We start from the raw sequence: 19,489 nt of genomic DNA, 5'->3' as shown, positions 1-19,489 counted from the left end.
TTTTTCCCATCATACTCATTTCAAATTGACTCTACATTAGATTTTCAAATTCAATTGACAATGCTGGGTCAGTTGAGCAAAAAATAATATCATCAACATAAATTTGAACAAGCATTAGATGATTCCCAACTTTCTTGCGAAATAATGTGGGGTCTACTGATCCTTGTTTAAATTTAGATTGTTTCAAGAAGTTTGTAAGTGTTGCGTACCAGGCTCTTGGTGCTTGTTTTAATCCATACACTGCCTTGTCTAGTATGTAAACATGATCAGGATGTTCATCATTTATAAATCCTGGTGGTTGTTCAACATAGACTGTTTCTTCAAGTTCTCCATTTAGGAATGCACACTTAACATCCATTTGAAAAACATCAAAGTCTTTGTGAGCTGCATAAGCTAAAAATATGCGAACTGCTTCGAGTCTTGCTACAGGAGCAAATGTTTCTTCATAGTCTATTCCTTCTTGTTGCGAATAACCTTTAACAACTAGTCTAGCTTTATTTCGAATAATATTGCCATCTTTTTCGGTTTTATTTTTAAAAATCCATTTTAATCCGACAATTGAAACATCAAAAGGTTTAGGAATTAATCTCCAAACCTTGTTTCGTTCAAATTCAGCCAGTTCAGATTGCATAGCAACAACCCAATCTAAGTGTTCCATAGCATCCTTTACTGTCTTTGGCTCTATTTTCGAAATAAAGACATTAAACATACACAGTTCTTGGTTCGCATTCAGTACTTCATTTTTCGCACGAATTTGAGCTCTTGTCAACACACCATCTTGTGGATTGCCAATTACCTGTTCTTTTGGATGATTTCTTGTCCATTTCTCAAGTGGTGGATAATCAGGATTAAATTCCAATGGTGCATCTTCATACATATCTTCATTTTCAGATCCTGCAACAGAAAAATTATCATTTAGTTCATGAAACTCATCATTTTCATCAAAATTAATTGTCTCTGTTTCATCATGCTCCCCCTCAACATGATGTTCATCTTGATGCTCCCCTCAAAATGATGATCCTGTTGAATTTGCGAATGCTCCCCCTCAATTTGATGATTCAAATTTTCATTCTCCCCCTCGAAAGTTTGCGATCTGTGTTCATTGTTAATCGTATGCTCCCCCTCCATATGAACTTCAGGCACACTTTCACAAGATACTGAACTTGTAATGATTGTTGAATCATCAGTATGTTTTGAGGATTCTGATGATTGATTATCAGGAGCATTGTTTTCCGCATCAATTGCCCTGTCAGGAATTCCAAAAATTAAGTCATAATAAAAATCATTTATTTCAGAATTATCAATTTGTGTATCTGAATCAACAAGAATTGATTTATTTTCAAATTTACTATCCATTTGTTTAAGATAGTAATCATCAAAAGTTAAATTGAAAGTTTCTTCAACTTTTCTTATTCGCTTGTTTAGCACCCTGTATGCTACTGAATTTTGCGAATATCCTAAGAATATGTCTTCATCAGCTTTAGCTTGTAACTTTGTCAAATTATCTTTGAGATTCATTATGAAGCACCTACAACCAAAAACATGAAAAAATTTGACATTAGGTTTTCGATTGTTGAGGATTTCATATGGAGTGATATTGAATCTGCGATGAATAAATGATCTATTCTGAGTAAAGCATGCAGTTGAAACTACTTCAGCCCAAAGATATTGAAGTAGATTCGCATATGTTAACATGGTTCTGGCTGCTTCGCATAGAGATCGATTTCTTCTTTCAACAACACCATTTTGTTGTGGAGTATATGGTGATGAGAAATTATGCGAAATTCCTTTGCCTATGAGAAATGAATCAAGAGTTTGATTTTTAAGCTCAGAACCATTATCACTTTTAATTTTGCGAACATTCTTCTTAAGGCTAATCTCAATTCTTTTGATAAAATCAATCATCGTTTGAGCAACTTCAGATTTTAACCTGAGAAAAAATACCCATGTGAATCGAGAAAAAATCATCAACAATAACTAAAATGTACCGCGTTTTATTGATTGTAGCAACAGTCGACGGTCCACATAAGTCAATGTGAAGAAGTTCCAATGGTTCTATGATTTTTGAATCTATCACAATCGGATGACCTTTTATATGTTGTTTTCCTTGTTCGCAAGCTGCACACAGAGAATCATTGTCAAATTTTAGTACAGGTAAACCTCGAACTAAATCTTCAGTGACAAGTTTGTTAATATTGCGACAGTTCAAATGTGACAATCTTCTATACCAAAGCCAGCTGACATCATTAGATGCCTTTGATAGTAAACACACAGCAGGTTTGCCCACGATTGGGTTGATGTCCAGTGTAAACATATCACCATATCTTTTGGATTTGAGAAGTACTTCATTTGTCTTCGCATTTGAAATGATACTTCCTTCTTCATTAAACACAACCTGGTTTCCAGTACCCACAACAAATTGCGAAACACTAATCAAGTTATGTTGAAGACCTTCAACATAAGCAACCCTGTTAACAGTGAATTGTCCATTTGTTACTTTCCCATAGGCTTTCACTTGACATTTGTGATTGTTTCCAAATTTGACTACTCCTGCATTTTCCAAACTTCGATAATCTCGCAAGTTTTCCTTCCTTCCAGTCATGTGACGAGAGCAACCACTATCTATATACCATTTCGCATCATATTGCTCGTCACATATCACCTGCATTTATTGAAAAAATTTATGAACCCAAGACTTATTGGGTCCACCATTAGTATTTTTGAACAAATGATTTGAATTTAAAAACCATGTTTTCACTTTGTCTGTGACACTATCAATTATATCAACATCATCAGATCGAGATATTGAAATATAGTTGTTCAACAGTTTTGGATTTTCATTGAGTTTCATCTCATCTTTCACAACATTCGCAACTTTGATAACTGGTTTCCATTTTTGTACTGGAACTTGCGAATTATAAGATGATGAACTACCAGTGCAAGAGTTATTTGCAAACTTATCAAATGCATTTTTTATTTGTTGCTCTGAAAACTTCCCACTTTGATATTGTTTTCCTTTCCCTTCAAGCCAACGATTGATCATACCTACATCAGATTTTCCTTTTGTATACGAAACTTTGGTTGGTTTTGAGACTGAAGGATTTGGAAAATTTGGTTGTTTAGGAGAAAACTTCATTTTTGTTTGAGTTGTGACATTCAAAGATGTTGAATCATTCATGAATTTGCCAACTTTTTGAAACTTTTGATTTTTCACAAATTTTTGCGAATTCTCAAATTTTCGATTGTTGCCATATTTGCGAACAAGTTTATCATTATTTTTCATTGGAATCTTGTCAACAGAATAAATTGGTTTATGAAAACTTGTATCCTTTTGTTTATTTATTCTTTGAAATTTTGACGATTTTGACTTTGAAATTTGTTCTTTTTCAACTTTTGATTTATCATTGGACTCAACTTGCCAAAAAATTGCTTTTCTTGCTTTTCTTTTTGAAACATTATTTTCTGTTGAATAATTTCCAACCATCAATTTAAATTCATCAGAATTTAATTTCACTTCAACCTTTGGTTTTTCAACTTTTTCAAAAACTTTCTTTTCTTTTTCACCTTTAACTACCCATTTTAGTGATGATTTTTGTTTTTGAAACACATAAGGATTTTGAGTTAAATTGTTTTCTTCTTTGTTTTGATTTGCAAAAAAACCTTTAGTAGTTGACCTTTGATTATCTTTTTCAACCATTTTGTTGAATTCAGGATGAATTTTCTTAGCATTCCCAGTAGTGACAAAAACTTGATTTGGAAAAATGATGTTATCAGTGCATACAAAATTTGGATATACCACAGTGTTGGTTTCCAAATAATGTGCGCCTTTGTCATTTAAAATTTTGTCAAATTCTTTTGTATTTTCAAACACTTGATCAACCACAACTCGTGGAGGTATTTCATGTGAATCCTTCACATCTTCTTTGTTTTCATCAGTGTCATCAGATTTCCAGCTTTCAACTTCCACATTATCAAAATTACAATGTTGCGAAGTAGAGGGTTTTTCAATGTCATCTTTGACCATCGAATCAACTATAATTTCCTTACCTTTGATCTTAGATGTGATATTAATGATTTACAATTGAGAAAAATCAACCTCTTCTTCCTCTTCTATCTCACTGATTTCACTCACATTATCTGAATTGTCATCAATATCAGCATAATTGAGTTGAGAATCAAGATTTGAGGTTTCAGTTTTATTTAAGATTTTCACTTGTTCATTCTTTGTCAAACTTTCATTGACAATACTAACCAACTCATCAGCATTCAAAAATTCATCAATTTTGACAATACCATATGCGAATCTATCATCAAGTATTTTGTCAAATTGAGCAATTGTGTTTTCGCAATCATAAGACACAACATCAACTATTTCACGATCATATTCAAGAAAAGGTAAAATTTTCCTATCTTGTTCTTTGCTAATTTCAGAAGAATGATGTAAAGCAGTTAATTTTGCATACAAACGCTTAGCAGAATTACAGTATATATTTCTTTGTGCTAGCAACAACCTAACTTCATTTCCAAGATTGTCCCTATCACAATTTACATTTTTGATTTGAAATTCAAGTTTGTCTACTTTGCTTCGTTTTATTTCTAACTCTCTTCGTGTCTCAACTAGTTGCATATTTAAATTTTGAGCTTCAGTACTAGCAGACACAATAACAGAATCAAAGTAAGCAACAGTATCATCAAAAGAAGTAATTTCAGTATCATAAGCAGATAAAGGAATATTGAAAGATTCAAGAATAGCACGTACCTTGTTGGTCATTGGTGATTTGTCTGTGGATTTGGATACAAAGCACCTTCCTGAAACATTCTCTTCGCAATTTTCTTCAAAGCTTGCGAACATTTCTCTATGAGTTGGATGCCTCATTTCTTCGTCATCGGATCCTGAAGACCATATCTGATATGTTCCACTTTCTTCCTCATCAGACTCACCCTTCGCAACAAGTGACATTCCTTTTGTCTTCGCACGCAACTCTTCAATCTTTTCTGAATAGTAAGCTTCATCTTTCACATTGTTTTTTTTTCTCCTCTTTCTTTCGCAACATGCAATCAGCTGCAAAGTGATTCGCACCATTGCAGTAGTGGCAGTAAATTCCAGAATCACCTTTCAATTTCTTCGCATCTTTAGCATCTTTTTGCTTTTCATCAACTTTTTCCATTTTCTTCTTCTCCTCTCCTCCAGCATTTGCGACTCCATTCTTCGCATCATTTGCCTTTCCTTTTGGATTCAAAGGCTTTTTGAAAAACTTCTTAACTCTGTTGTTTGAGTAGAATGCCACAGCTTCATCATCTGAGTTCATTAAGAAGCCTTCATTGTCTGAACCATCTGCTTCATTAAATTCAACTTCTGATACCTTTGAAACAAGAGCCAAAGGTCCTCCTATACTTTGTTTTGATTCTTCAAACATTTCTGAAACTTCACTTTCATGTGTTTTCAGCTGATTGTAGAGATCATTCAAGCGGGTTGTATCAAAACTCTGTTGATTCTTAATCATCATACTCACACTTCGCCATTCCTTGCGAAGGCCCATGATGAAAGTTAAATTGAACTCCATGAGAGACCTAGTGATTCCATACCTATTGCAGCGAAACACAAGCTCATTCAGACGATCATAGTAATTTTCAAGAGTTTCAGCATCCTTTTGTCTGAATTCCTTCAGTTCAACTAGACATTGCTTCACAGAGTTGATCTTCGTCTTTTCGTTACCTTGATACTTCTCTTTTAGAGTGTTCCAGATCTCCTTGGTTGTTTTACAACTATGGATGTAATTGTAAACCACAGGAGGTAGAGCACCTCTTAGTTCCCTCATGCACCTCTTTTCATTATTCTTCAAACGTTTTTGTTGTTCAGCAACTTCAACAAAAGTAATAGACGGTCCAATTGGTTGAACATTAGCAGGAGCTTGCACTGTTCCATCAATACAATTCCAAAGTTCTTCATCAATTCCATTTAAGTAATCCTCCATTCTATCAGCCCACTGATCATAGTATTCAGGGATTAACATCGGAATTTTGGTTGAGGAACCAAGAAAGTGAGAGAAAGAAGTCATTGTATTCATGTTGAAGTTTGCCATTGATGAACACGGAAATTTTCAGAAAGCTTGAAAAACTTGATGAATTTGAGAATTGATCAACTAAAATGATCACAAATCGCTAATCGATCACTCGATTGAACAATTCAAAGGCAGAATCAATTCAAATCTAAAGATCAAATTTGATTTTCAAAACAAAAATGCGCGGAAAATTTTGAGTAAAGTTGCTACTCAAAAAGCAAATGATTCTAACACGAAAATCAGATCGATGCAGTTTGAATCCTGCTCTGATACCAATTGATGAGAATTGTTATCGAGAATATGAAAGCAATTATGATTGAATGATTGAAAAATAAGAACACAATGAGTAAATATTAATCAGATCTTATATTGATGAAGACTGATTACAAAGCTTTTAAGCAGAAAGAATTCTCGAGAGAAAAGTTATTTCTACTTCTATCCTCAGTCCCTATTTATAGGACACCTGAGTGTACAAAAAATATACTAAGTCTATTACAATACGCTTCGCATAAAACTGACTTAGTAAAATAACTAAAAATGTGAAACTAAACAAACAAACATTTCGACTTTTACAAACCATAACCTCTACAGAGGGATGTCGTAATCTCAATTGCAGAACATTTGAAGGTAGGTAAATGACGATTTACCAATTTCCACCATGAAAAACGAAAATTGAAAATTTGGGTTTAAATGAATTGAAACTCCTAGATCCTTTGAGATTCATTGAACTTTTCAATGGCATGTTTAAATCTCGATTGTGCCCTTCAAGTTTGTGATTGGGATGCCGAGGATCACAAACAAGGTGTGGATAACCATGCAAATTATCTTGGTACTCTCGAAGATGCATATCACCTAATCAATGTGTCGGTTAACCACACATGCTCCATTGATCTATGATAATCTACGAGCTACCCATTTTCATCCTTCATTAATCCCATATTAGTGTGTCGGTTAACCACACACGCTCCACTAACGACCAACAAGGTGCAATGTGCAATTTCATGGATTAGCACCAACTCCACATTTTTCCTAAAGTAAATAAGATTGGGGAATTTGTAAAAGTGTTTAGTTACTTCATATTTCATTATACTTATAATGGAAGGTTGTGTCCTATCCTACCTATTCGGCTAACGACCCTCCAATAGTCAAGAGTGTGGTGGGTAAGAGTGGATACCTATTCAATCATAATTTTATAGCTAATTTCCTTAAACACCCCTAATAGACCAGCTTCGTGAATGAGACTTACTAACGGTAAGACTGACATTTACTTATACATATATAATATTAAACTTTTAATTCTATATAGTATAAGGGTGTATTTTACACTTTTAAAATACTAAACGGTCTAATTTAATAAATTATACTTTTATTTTAATTAAAATTAAACCATATCATTATGGATTTATTAACTTTCTTTTAATTACACATTTAATTAATTTAATAAAGCCATAAGCGTATAATTTGAACTTTTCAAAATACTAGGGTCTTAGAATTTAATATTTTAAAATTAATACCTTTTAATTAAATTTTAAATTCCAAAACTTGAGGACAAGTTTTGAAACCTTTCAAAACATTAGGGTTTAACTAATTAAATTTCAAAAACTAAAACTTTTAAGTTCAAATTTAAACTATAAAACCTAAGGGTGTAAATGGAAACTTTTTCAATCTTACTAGGTCAAATATTTGACTAATAATAATCCTATATTATCCATATTTAACCAAATCCATAAATTTTGATGAGGATAAACATTCCAAACTTAAAAAATCGGATTTTGGCAAGAAAAACGAGTTTTGGCAATTATCCTCAACAAAATCTGGCTAGAAAATTGAAATTCCCAGCACCAAACCCTTGGACTCGTCGAGTCCATTATGAAACTCATCGAGTAGGACGTACTCGTCAAGTCCATACATGGACTCGGGGAGTCTGCCAGTCAGAAACAAAAAAAACGATTTTCCAGATCTTTGGTGGTTCACTTTTGCATCTATTCACTAGAAAAACGACTTAGGCTCTGATACCACTGATGGGTTATCAGCATAACATCATTCCTATGGTGTTCATGCAACCCTAATTGCTTTGATCTAGGTTTTTCTAATTAAACATACAACATTGAATACCAAAGCAATAAACCCTAACTGACTAGCATAGAAATCTAAAAATCACATATGATTAGGGTTAGAAAGTTTACCTTGTTTGTTATGTAGCAATAACAATCACAATCCTTCTTGATCTTGACTTCTGAAAGCCTAGTGCCTCAAATGTTGCACCTCTAATGGAATCACAAACACTTAATGCAACAAGATGACTTGGAAAGGGAAGGATTTCAGCTAGGGTTTCTCATAAAACTCATGGGGACGAAAATCCTATGTAAAGGGTTCCTTATATAGTTGTGTGGGTTGCTAGGGTTTGTGAAGGAAACCCTAATTTCTGATTAAGCCCTAAGCAACCCATGGATTCCTTCCTTAGAGCCCTTGGACGAAATCTTATGGGCTTCCCCATAAATTTCGTCCACTCCACTCTATGGAGTCCATCAGCTCAACTAGCGACTAACAATTAATTGCAATATCAATCCCCTTTATTTAATTAGTCTCTTTTGATCACCAAATTAATTTCTGATCAATACTAATTAAATACTATGATTTCCAAATAATATATTAAACTTGTAATATATTAATAAAACCATTTTCGAGTAACAATTTAGTATTCATATAATAAATTCTACTCTCTCTCCTCTTGTCATTATATCAAGTTACATGAATGAAGGCAACCCAAAAGGACCATGCTCATAATCGAGTCAAGTACATACCAAAATAGTTATGGGCTTAGACACCTAATCTAACACCTAACTCCAAATCATGATTGGGGTACCTCGTATCGTGAGGCTTCAGGTGCCTAGAAGCGTAGGCTATCACATGCCCTCTCTGCATCAACACAACACCCAATCTTGTAATGTATGCATCATAATAGACTAATTCTAACATTTTAAGGAAAAATTCAAGAATGATAATTATACCTCATTTCGGGATGTTACAGGTCACGACGTAAGGGTCGATTTTGGATAAGGTTGACTAGGGATGGAAATTTCACCCAACCCGGTGGGGAACCCGGTTGACCCGCCCCAATTGGGGACGTATATTCCCAATTAAAACGAGTACCGGGTACGGTGTCATGGATCCTTATTATGCTAAAACCAGGGATGGGCCTGGGGCCGGGTATAACAATCCCCAACCCGCCCTGCCCCCGCTTTAATGACTATATATATATATATATATATATATATATATATATATATATATATATATATAGTATATGGATCATTTATTGAATTTGAATTAAGTCCACTAAAATGAATTATCTATATTAGATCATCAGAGATAGAGTCCGTAAATCAAATTATGTTCCCAATTCCATAAGTTCGTCAATCGTCACTTCGTTCGACGATCTTTATACCAAATCGTCTCTTTTCGCTTTGATGCTTGTTAAACTTGATGATTGATGCAAATAGAATCTGATTATGGCATATGGTTTTGATCGCTTATTTGACTTGGTTTTTTTATGTAACTTGAGTATATTATGTTGATCGATAGGGGATTGGTTGGGGATGGGACAGGGATGGGCTGGGGAAAAGCCCAAAATACAAAGGGGAGGGGATTTGATTCCCCACATCCGTCGGGGATGGGGATGGGGATGAGGTTAGAACTCGAGGATGGGGACAGGGATGGTCAACCCCTCACTAAACCCGCCCCATTTCCATCCCTAAGGTTGACTGTTGACTTTGACCTTGATCGTTGACTTGTTGACTTTGAGTTGATTTTTGGCCAATTACTGATTCTAGCGTCTAGACTAAGATGAAACTCCGTATGCTTGATTAGGTGGTGTTTGACATTTGATCTCTAATTGTGTGAGCGGTTGACTTTGGTCTGCTTTAGCAAGGTGAGTCTTATCACTATACTCGTGGGTCGAAAGAAACAATACTGACCCACTGGATTGTGTATGTAGGATGCTAGCTATCTTTGTGACTCTTGCATGTGTATGTATGATTGTGTATGTAGGATGCTAGTTGTCTTTGTGACTCTTGCATGTATATGTACGATGGGTTGGGCCCGATTATATGGGTTGTGCCTGATTATATGGGTGGGCCTGTTTATATGGGTTGGGCCCGTTGCATGTATGTTGGGTTGGACCCGTTCTTGTTTGTTATGTAGTATTTTTGGAGGAAACTCACTAAGCTTTGTGCTTACGGTTTTTTCTAAATGTTCAGGTGCTTCTGATTCAAAGGGAAGAGTTTAGCACGATCGCATTGCACACCCCTAGAGTTTTATTCAGCACTATCTTTTGATTTATCATTGATGTTTGGGGATACATCATCATACTCTAATTGTCTTTTGTTTGAAATGGATGGATATTAGTTTTTGGTTGTTTTAAAAATGAAATTTTTAACTTGAATTTTTGGGGTGTTACATCATAACTCATTAGCAAATATGACATTTTATTGAGAGAGAGAGAGAGAGAGTGAGAGAGAAATAAAGTTACCTATATTTTAGGCAACTAATTCAAATTATCTAATAGAAATCAAATCAAATCTCTAGTTTTATTCAATAGCTAAACTAAACCAGAATTTTTTTAGAATACTCTTCAACACATTCAATTATGTTTTCTAGTTCATTGTCATATATTTTGCTTTCATTCTTAAAGAAAATGAATTCATTCTACACATTCAAAACTATTTTCTAGGGATTTTAATATCCATTATCATTATTCTTCTTATTTTGTAGTATTCATTCTTATAATTCTTATTCATTTTATCCTTCTTTTACTTTGCAATTAGATTTAATTCTTTAAAAAATGTGTTTAGTGATAAATGTTTTGGAACCACTAGACCACTACTATCATGAGAATCATATAATGAAAAAGAAAAAATACATAAAATATAGATATGAAATCTACTTTCTCCTAAAAATAAAATAAATTACAATTTTAAATATGTCATTCTCAAGATAATGATCATAAAATACAAATACAAATCTAAAATTCTATTGAGAATGAAAGAATTAAAAGACAAAAAAAACATAAATTATAAGACAAAAAACATAAATTATAAGTGCAATTATGAAATTTCATGGAAATGATATGAATTAAATGAACAATGTAATATTCTTAAAAATATGTTGTTGATGCAATCTTTAAAAATATGTTACTGATTTATTTTTAAAAAATATTTTATAGATATATTATTCAAGAATATGTTGTTGACTTATTCTTTAAAAATATGTTGTTAGATTCATTCTTTAGGAATATGATGCTTTCTTCAACAATATGTTGTTCATGCATTCTTGAAAAATATATATTGGGGTGACGTTACAGGGGTGACAATACCACCGGAAAAAAAAATAGTTAGACATAATTATTAGAAACTCATAAATAAATATAAATTTTACATAAGACCAAACAATTTACAAGTAGCATTTTGATTTTAAAAGCAGAAAACAATTGAAATCACCAAATACATACATAGCAACCTTGCATAATTTTGACGATTGTTAGCCAATAAGAAACTTAGGCTCAAACTAAATTTTGATCATATTCAATATGTTTAAAACACATTGTTAGTATTTTTTTTAATAGTTTGGGTCCAAGCGAAAAGCATGCAACTATTGAGAAGTGTAAGTAAAACTTACAAGTTACAAGAATGCACTTGCTTCAAGCAATCACATGCCTTCATCGTGCTTGCTACAATGACTTCAAGAATTTTCTTATTCTTTGGTTTTATCTACATTAATCATATATTTTATAATATTTCCAAACCATCCCTGAATTATTAAAAACATTTTTTTTGAGAAAGACAAGATTTTATATTTATGCAATGAGTTATATATTCTTTATATATACTAGTAATGTGAACAAGTCGTGCTAAGCACAACCCACGCGTGGTGTAAATTTTAAATTAAGTGGATATCATGGAGGAAGTCACTGAAAGTAAATCTCTATTATGGCTGCGATAGTTCAAGTTAAAGTAATTTAAAGAGCATACGAAGACCGAACACCCACCTCCGACACCTGCCAGTCACCACCGTCCACCTACTGTTGAGTTGTTATGCACTTCTGATGTTCTTTCTTGTTCACAGAACTGAAGAAAATCAGGTATGCTCCTAAGTGATCTCCTGCTTGGCTGTTATGTCTTCTCTCTTTTCCAATTCTAATGGAAATTAGCAGCCAATCTATTGAGTATTGAAACTGGAATATTGAATTTGTTTCCTCCGTTCCCTATTTTGCTTGTTGTTGGGATTTGGTTCACAACTAATTATGATTTTACACATATTTAAATGGATTTTTGTAGAGAATTGCTAATGTTTGTCTAGAATGAGATGATTGGAATTTGGGAATCAACCAATTAGGATTTCACACACTGTTAAATGTTCTCTTTTGCAGAAATTTGCTAATGTTTTGTCTAAATTGAGCTAATGAGTGATGAGTGATGAGCATTACTTATGATTATCTAATATTTGATTTGTATTGTCCTAATTTTGACTTAAGTTAGAGGCTGATTTTGAATGATTTTTTCCTCCATTTTGATTTTTATAGATACAATCATGATAATTTTTGGTGTTTTGGTGTTTAATTGCTGAAATTAGGTTTGTTTATTTGTAAAAACGTTAATTTTAGTTTCTAATACTTTCGGCCCCCAAATTATATATTCAAGCTCCGCCCCTGTACATAGGAAACAAAGATTTCCATCATTTCTTCACCACAAAAAAGTCAACTTGAATCCCATATGCCAATAATGCTCAAAAGCATACTTTAGGGAAAAACATGAATTGGGGAAGGGCGGTTAAACGCGCGAATGATTTCTTCCATGATGACACGAACGAATGATTCTTCCATGATGACAGTACATCATCCCTGTTCTTACAAAAGGCCATAAAAATAAACATAATAGTTTTGAATACATACCTATATGCATTGATATTACCAATCAAATTATAAGGCTAGCCCATAAACCAACGTCAACAGATTGAAATAATTGTTTGTAAATTAAACCCAATGACTTTAGGAATGCAAATAAAATCCCCTTTATGCCATTTTCATTTACATCATGTAAAAGTATAGTAAATAAGCGGGTGTTTGGTTTACCATGTTTTTGTAAAGAATGGAAATAATAAAATATATGAAATTTGAAGGAATTGTAATTTGTCAAGTGTTTGATTGGAAACAAAATGAAATTACAAACTAAAGTAAAACTTAAACATTGCAATTTTAACCGAATGGGGGCATGGGCATCACTAAAAAGTGTTCATCTTTTAGAATAAAACAAATCATCCACGAAAAAATGTAGTCAGAAGCGACTTGTAAACAGAGAAAAAAAAAGAATACGTTTTCCTGGTAGACACGAATTCTAGTATGTAAGGGTATTTTAGACATTCGTGTCCAGAAGCCACAACACTTTCTTGAGACTATGAGCTTAGGTTGCATTCTATTAGCTTGGATTTCTTGAATTTATTTTCATGTTTAGGTTCTTTATAGGTATGATCATACTATTCTTTTGTATTTTAAGAAACCATTTCTAGTCTATGATCAAATATTCAATGGACATATGTATGTAAGTAGTATAGAACATGTAAATTAATAGAAGAAAGTCACCTCAAAGTGAAGCTCAAATTAATCTGGATATTGGTGTCCGCTTGTCTTTATTATCCAAGCTTCGGATGAAACAGTGGTTTTTAGAATCATTTAGGCCGCCCACCACCTTGACATGGAGTTAGTATTACTCATTTCCTTCCCTCTATTTTCTGTCCACATAAACTTCAAATTAGTTGAAAACATTAATTGATAAAAGAATAGCTCTAATGATAGGCTTCAATGGCGAGGGAACTTTGCAATTTTTTTGAATTCAAGCCCTAATCCTCTTAAAGCCTCTTGCATACTAAAATGATTTTTTTTATCAAAATGTTGAATCATAAAAAATATATAAATGAAATATGAACGGTTTGTTTTAATGGGTGCTTACCGTCTCTGGCATGTTGATCATGGTGTAAGAAACGGAGACTTTTGTATTTCAACGATCTACTAAGCGGTGACTGGGAGCCAGGATTTGAGAGATGAACACCAGATTCAGTAGGGAGAAGGATGTGGAAACCATAAGCTTGTATACATAAATATTTAATTAATTATATAGTTCAATACATATCGATTGAAGGCAAACGGGCAACAAGCTGTGCCGCTAGCCCTTTCTAGATAGCAAAACCAATTCTTTTGAAAACTACATTTGTGGATCTAGGAGATATGACATTAGAATGCATGACCCATTGGACTCTATTGAGGAGCTCCACCACCTCTGGTGCGAGAAAACCAAATGTATGGAATGCAAAAGGAACAAACACATGTTGATTTGCTATACATGCATTCTCGTGCTTTACCACTTTGCACGCAACGACTTTCAAAGCGGCATGCCCAGCTATGAAACGCCCGCTCCCCAAACCAACGAGAGGAGAGACCCCAGTAAGATCCATGCACGCATGCTTCCCTCCTATCCATCCAAAGACCAAAATGTCAGCCGGTCTAAGTGTGGACCTTCCATCCTGCGGGTTCGTCAAAAAGTTCACTGGCGCTTCTTTCTTCACAGAAATGTCGGCACGGCGACAAGCATCAAAGAGAACATCCTGAACCACATCATGTCTATACTTGAAATCAGGGAGCTCTCTACAATGAAACGCGTGTTCCCCAAAGGTATCCAAACATTCCTTGCGACAAACTGGACTTATCTCATCAATTGGGAATATGGGAATCATGAGGCGGTAACGAAGGATAGTTCGGTACTCCACAGGAGACATATGTTGGCCAAGACCATCAATAGGGATAGTTAGCAGAAAATCCTGAGCATGAGGCGCCCGCAAACACTCAAAGTCTGCTTTCTGTCTGACAGTCATGTCAAAGTCGACTTCCATATCTTGGACGATTTTGCTAAAAAGGGCACACGCCAAAGCTTTTTGGGATTTAGGGGGGCGGTGTCCTTATTAGTGAAACCACTACAGTCAAATCCCGGAATCGTATTGCGAAGAAGAGTCATAGCACATAGGTAATCTGAGTCCATACCACATACGCCACTGTCACGTAAGATGCAGTCTTGTAATGCCCAAGATTGGGCCCTCGATGCTACAAATGCGTAGGAGAAAACCTCGTAGGCCGAGTAGAAACCCAAACCACCGAAACGAATAGGTAAGGAAGCCAAGCGCCACCGAATGTCTCCAAAGAAGGGGCCTCCACAAACCACCATATCCTCGATAGACCTGCGTAATCCTTTGTCAAAGAATAACGTTGCCTCTTCTATGTGTATCGGCTGGCATGTCCTTAAACCAAAGAAAAGTTTTGCAATGCCCATACATGATCGGAGCAAAAGGAGCTCACTCTACGGGTCACATAGTTGTGGAAGAAGGCCCATCAAATCAACAGCATTGACCGCTCTCTTCATGGCCAGCCCGCTAATAAACCTTGCGTCTCTGCTAAAAGCCCCCCCCCCCCAAAGAGCTTCACCCCCAAAGAAGGTCTCCTTATATCCGTTGGGAATAAATTGGCATGAAGCTTCCTACCATCACAGGAGGGCCAAAAAATCTCTATTTTCTAGATGTTCAACTCCAAACCCAAACCTGGACCATGCAACCGAATTATGTTCAACACTCTAGCCACCTCCTCTGAATCCCCAATGACAGTCCCATCATCTAGATACCAAGCATGGAAAAGGAGCTTACAATTGTCTCTAATCTTATGCACAAGCGGGTGCAAAACGAGGGCAAAAAGAAGAGGACCCAAGGGGTCACCTTGTTGCACCCTAGTGGCAGACCATATATGTTGGGCTCCGATATAAAGTCTCGCTGCTTGCCCGTACAAGAAATTCACCCACAAAGAAATGGAAGGGCACAACTTCCTAACCTCGTGGAGCAATGTTGATCGATCCACCAGGTTAAAGGCATTCGAAAAATCCACAGTCAGCATTACAAGAGACCCATCAGCAAGGTGTTCACTCAACACCCTATTGGCACTGTGTAACACAGCCTCAGCACCGCCAGATACACCAACCCCGAACTGAAATCATTAAGGTACTTGGCCATTTCTTTACCCACACCTTTCATGGCAACCTTGGAAACCAGCCGTCTCCATATAGTGCCTACTGCAATCGGACGGATCCCGTTGTCAGGTTTAAGTAGAGGCGTAACAAACTCTGCCAAAGTGGTTGGACATCTTCCCGCTAACCATAAATTAACAACTGAAGTGATAGCATGTATGAGATTTGTGGCAATAGCAGACCCTTCTCCACAAATAGCGTCTAGTAAGTGTTGAGCCCTCAAGCCATCTCTCCCGCAAGAAGTTCCTTTAGGGAAGGATTTGATGCAACCAAATACACAGTCAAAGTCTGCTACAAGGGGAGGTTCAGAAATTATGGGGCTCGGCATGGATGGGGTGGTCTGAAAGGGTGTTTGTCCTCCAAAGCTTTAATAGTATCACCATTATATGGTGCAACACCCGATGAGCATAACACTTTCACTGCTGCGGTAAAATGACCATCTGCAACCTTACGGAGACAGTGTCTAATGTTGGTGTTACTTGATGTAGCCTCCTTCTGAAGGATGCATCCACCTTGTCTCATAGCTCCACCCTCAGGATTGTCTAACATATTTTGAACTAACTTCGTGATACCACCCTCTTTCCCCCCATGTATCCAAGGACTGCAGGATGGAGCTTTGCTGTAAGGATCTTCTATTCCCAGACCTACATTCTTGTCTATTTTTAGGTCTAAACACCTGCAGTGTGCATAGAGGAAGAAGTAACAAACACATCCATGCCTCAACCGAGCCAGGTTGGGCAATCACCTTGTATAGAGCGGTCTTCAAAGCCTGAGAGAAAGCAAGACGACAACAAAAACCATTTCATTATTATTCATCAAAAACCATTGTTTAATATATTTTCATTAAAATCAAGAGAAATTCATAAAATTATAAACACTTACGTAAATTCCATTGCTTTCTTAATTAATTAAGGCATAGTAGGCTAGTAGCACATCACCACTTGTTGGTTGTGCTTCAACCATCTAGATAGAGATTATATAAGACTTGGATTGAATATTCCAACACATCAAATCTCTGAAAATTAATATCCTAGATTATTTCATTATATGGAGAAGTGGAACAATTTTATAATTGCAAATAAGACAAAAACACTCCTTTTTAATCCAAAACTCGTATTAGAAATCTCTTCTAAATCCTCTAATGTCTCCATTTTACAAATCTTTAGCTATAAATTGTTTTCAAGTTTATTCTTACATAAAAATAAACAATTGACGGGCATGATAAGTGATTGACATTAACAAAAAAAGATGATACATAAGCAGATTCAAATGAATCAGAAACACATATTACTCTACCTTTTAATAATCATAATTTGATATAGTCGAGATCTGAAGTAGGATATCCTAAAGATACCAAACAAAGATCTGTTAGAAACAAAAAGAATTCTCATTTAACGATCATGAAAAAAACTAAAAATTGAGTACAAAGATGTGTCTGTGATTGATTAGTGATGTAAACATAATTCACATATGAGTTCATCATGCATATATTCTATTTAGATCTCAGTCTGTAGAATATAAGGATGTAAGTGGAAAATTAAGGGAATATTATAAAACTGAATAAAAGAAAGAATCATAATAAGAAATCAAAATTTTAACATGGATTACATATGAACTTGATTCTCAACTGGAACTATCGAGTAATTCAAACCAAATTTTCTAGTACCCAACTGAAGAACAAAATAACCCATACAGTGATATATAAAGATTAAAAGGGTACCTGATGAAAGAACAAAAAAAACAGTGATAGATAAAGATTAAAAGGGTAATTGCTAAGCATTGAGCTTTCATTCAAAAAATTTAAGTATGGCTAAAAAATAGTGTTTATCAAAAAAGATAAACAAGAAAATAACTAATATAAGGAAATCAACTTCAAGAAGCTTTTCAAAGATACACATTAGCTACCTTCAGTAGCGGATCTGGTGTATAACAAGTGGGGTGTATGGCCCCACTTAAATATTGCTTATATTCAAAATTTTAGCAAAAAATCAAGTTTTTGTTATGTAATTAAACAATTCGCACCCAGTTAAGTTTTCTTTGGCACCATTTTCACTGAAAAAACACCCAAGAAACACTAACAAAAGTTCATATTTTTCTATTAATTTTTTTATATTTATCCCTCATATATTTTGGCCCCCTGTTAGTTTTGGTTCTGAATCCGCCACTGGCCACCTTGTATCTCCTTCAAGTATGAAATAATCTATTAAATATGAAAGAAAAATATATATTAAGGATGATAAGTTGGTGGTTATGTGTTTTTCAATTGAGGGTAAAGAGAGGGTGTTACCAACAGAGACAATATTAGTAAAAATTAGAACAAAGAAATTGTTAAAAACATTACCTGATCAGAGTAGTATTGGCCCTTCTTTCTCCAAATTTCTTTGACCCAAAAGGGGTTGCACTGAATGTTTAGAATCGGGTGGAAGTCACACCCAGTTGAACAAAAGTCTAAATACCTTTTTGGGGAGAAGAAGAAGCAAATATTTATCACAGTAAGTAGAAACAAGAAGAAACGGAAAGAATGAGGTTTCGACAGAGAGAGGGGATTACCTAAAATCTTTGAGGAAGAAGACATGGGTTGTCCCTACCAGTTGATTAAAAACCAGTGTCCGAAGAGGGTCAATGATTGGAGTTCCAGAGATTATATGAGGGAAATGGTGGTGGCGCTACAAGAAAGAGAGAAGAATGAGGTAAATCATCTGGGGAAGAAACGTCTTGGGAAGAACAGCACCGATGGTATTACATTGTCTCAAACATGGAGCAATATGTGTGGCGCATAAGGGCGATGCTGGTGTAACGTGTCCCATACTGAGGAGGGAAAGTTGACATCGTTTGCTTAAGTCGAACTGATAGTGATATTTTTTATTGAGTGGAAATTTGACATGTTTTGCTCACTTGTCAAGCAAAATCCAAATGGATGCCTCTTTATACATGAGACTGGCTCTTTTTCTGATATGTCATGTCGTCTGTCTGGGATAGTAGGATTGGGTCTTTTTGCACGGGTCTTTAGCTGATGTGGATATCATTTGGGTCAGCCACTACTGATATGGTGTGCTATTGGGGCAGATAGTGGGATCCAAGTAGACCTCCTTCATTACTTGTCATTGGATTTTGATTTATGTGGCTTATAGTGACATGGCAGTCTCACAAAGCCTCTCATTTCAAATGGAGAGATCTTATGATAGAAGTTATATATATATATATATATATATATATATATATATATATATATATATATATATATATATATATATATATATATATATATATATATATTACTTGTAGACCAATTTTTGCATGACATCTCATATA

At 34.9% G+C, this 19,489-nt stretch overlaps 2 long non-coding RNA genes across 2 annotated transcripts; both read right to left on the bottom strand.

Moving 5' to 3' along the window:
- Positions 1–14,201: 14,201 nt before the first annotated feature.
- On the bottom strand, positions 14,202–17,184 carry LOC145069281 (uncharacterized). The gene is made up of 2 exons (XR_013689415.1): positions 17,060–17,184; positions 14,202–16,946 (listed from the first exon to the last, which is right to left on the bottom strand). It is a non-coding gene; the product is annotated as an uncharacterized LOC145069281 (long non-coding RNA).
- A 783-nt stretch (positions 17,185–17,967) lies between these two features.
- LOC145070306 (uncharacterized) lies at positions 17,968–19,059 on the bottom strand. The gene is made up of 3 exons (XR_013689892.1): positions 18,728–19,059; positions 18,519–18,633; positions 17,968–18,377 (listed from the first exon to the last, which is right to left on the bottom strand). It is a non-coding gene; the product is annotated as an uncharacterized LOC145070306 (long non-coding RNA).
- Positions 19,060–19,489: the final 430 nt, after the last annotated feature.

This window comes from Lactuca serriola, chromosome 8 (assembly GCF_051521515.1).
Source record: "Lactuca serriola cultivar US96UC23 chromosome 8, Lser_US96UC23_V15, whole genome shotgun sequence".
Classification (NCBI taxonomy): Eukaryota; Viridiplantae; Streptophyta; class Magnoliopsida; order Asterales; family Asteraceae; genus Lactuca; species Lactuca serriola.
This window is presented reverse-complemented; position numbering and strand designations above follow the sequence as displayed.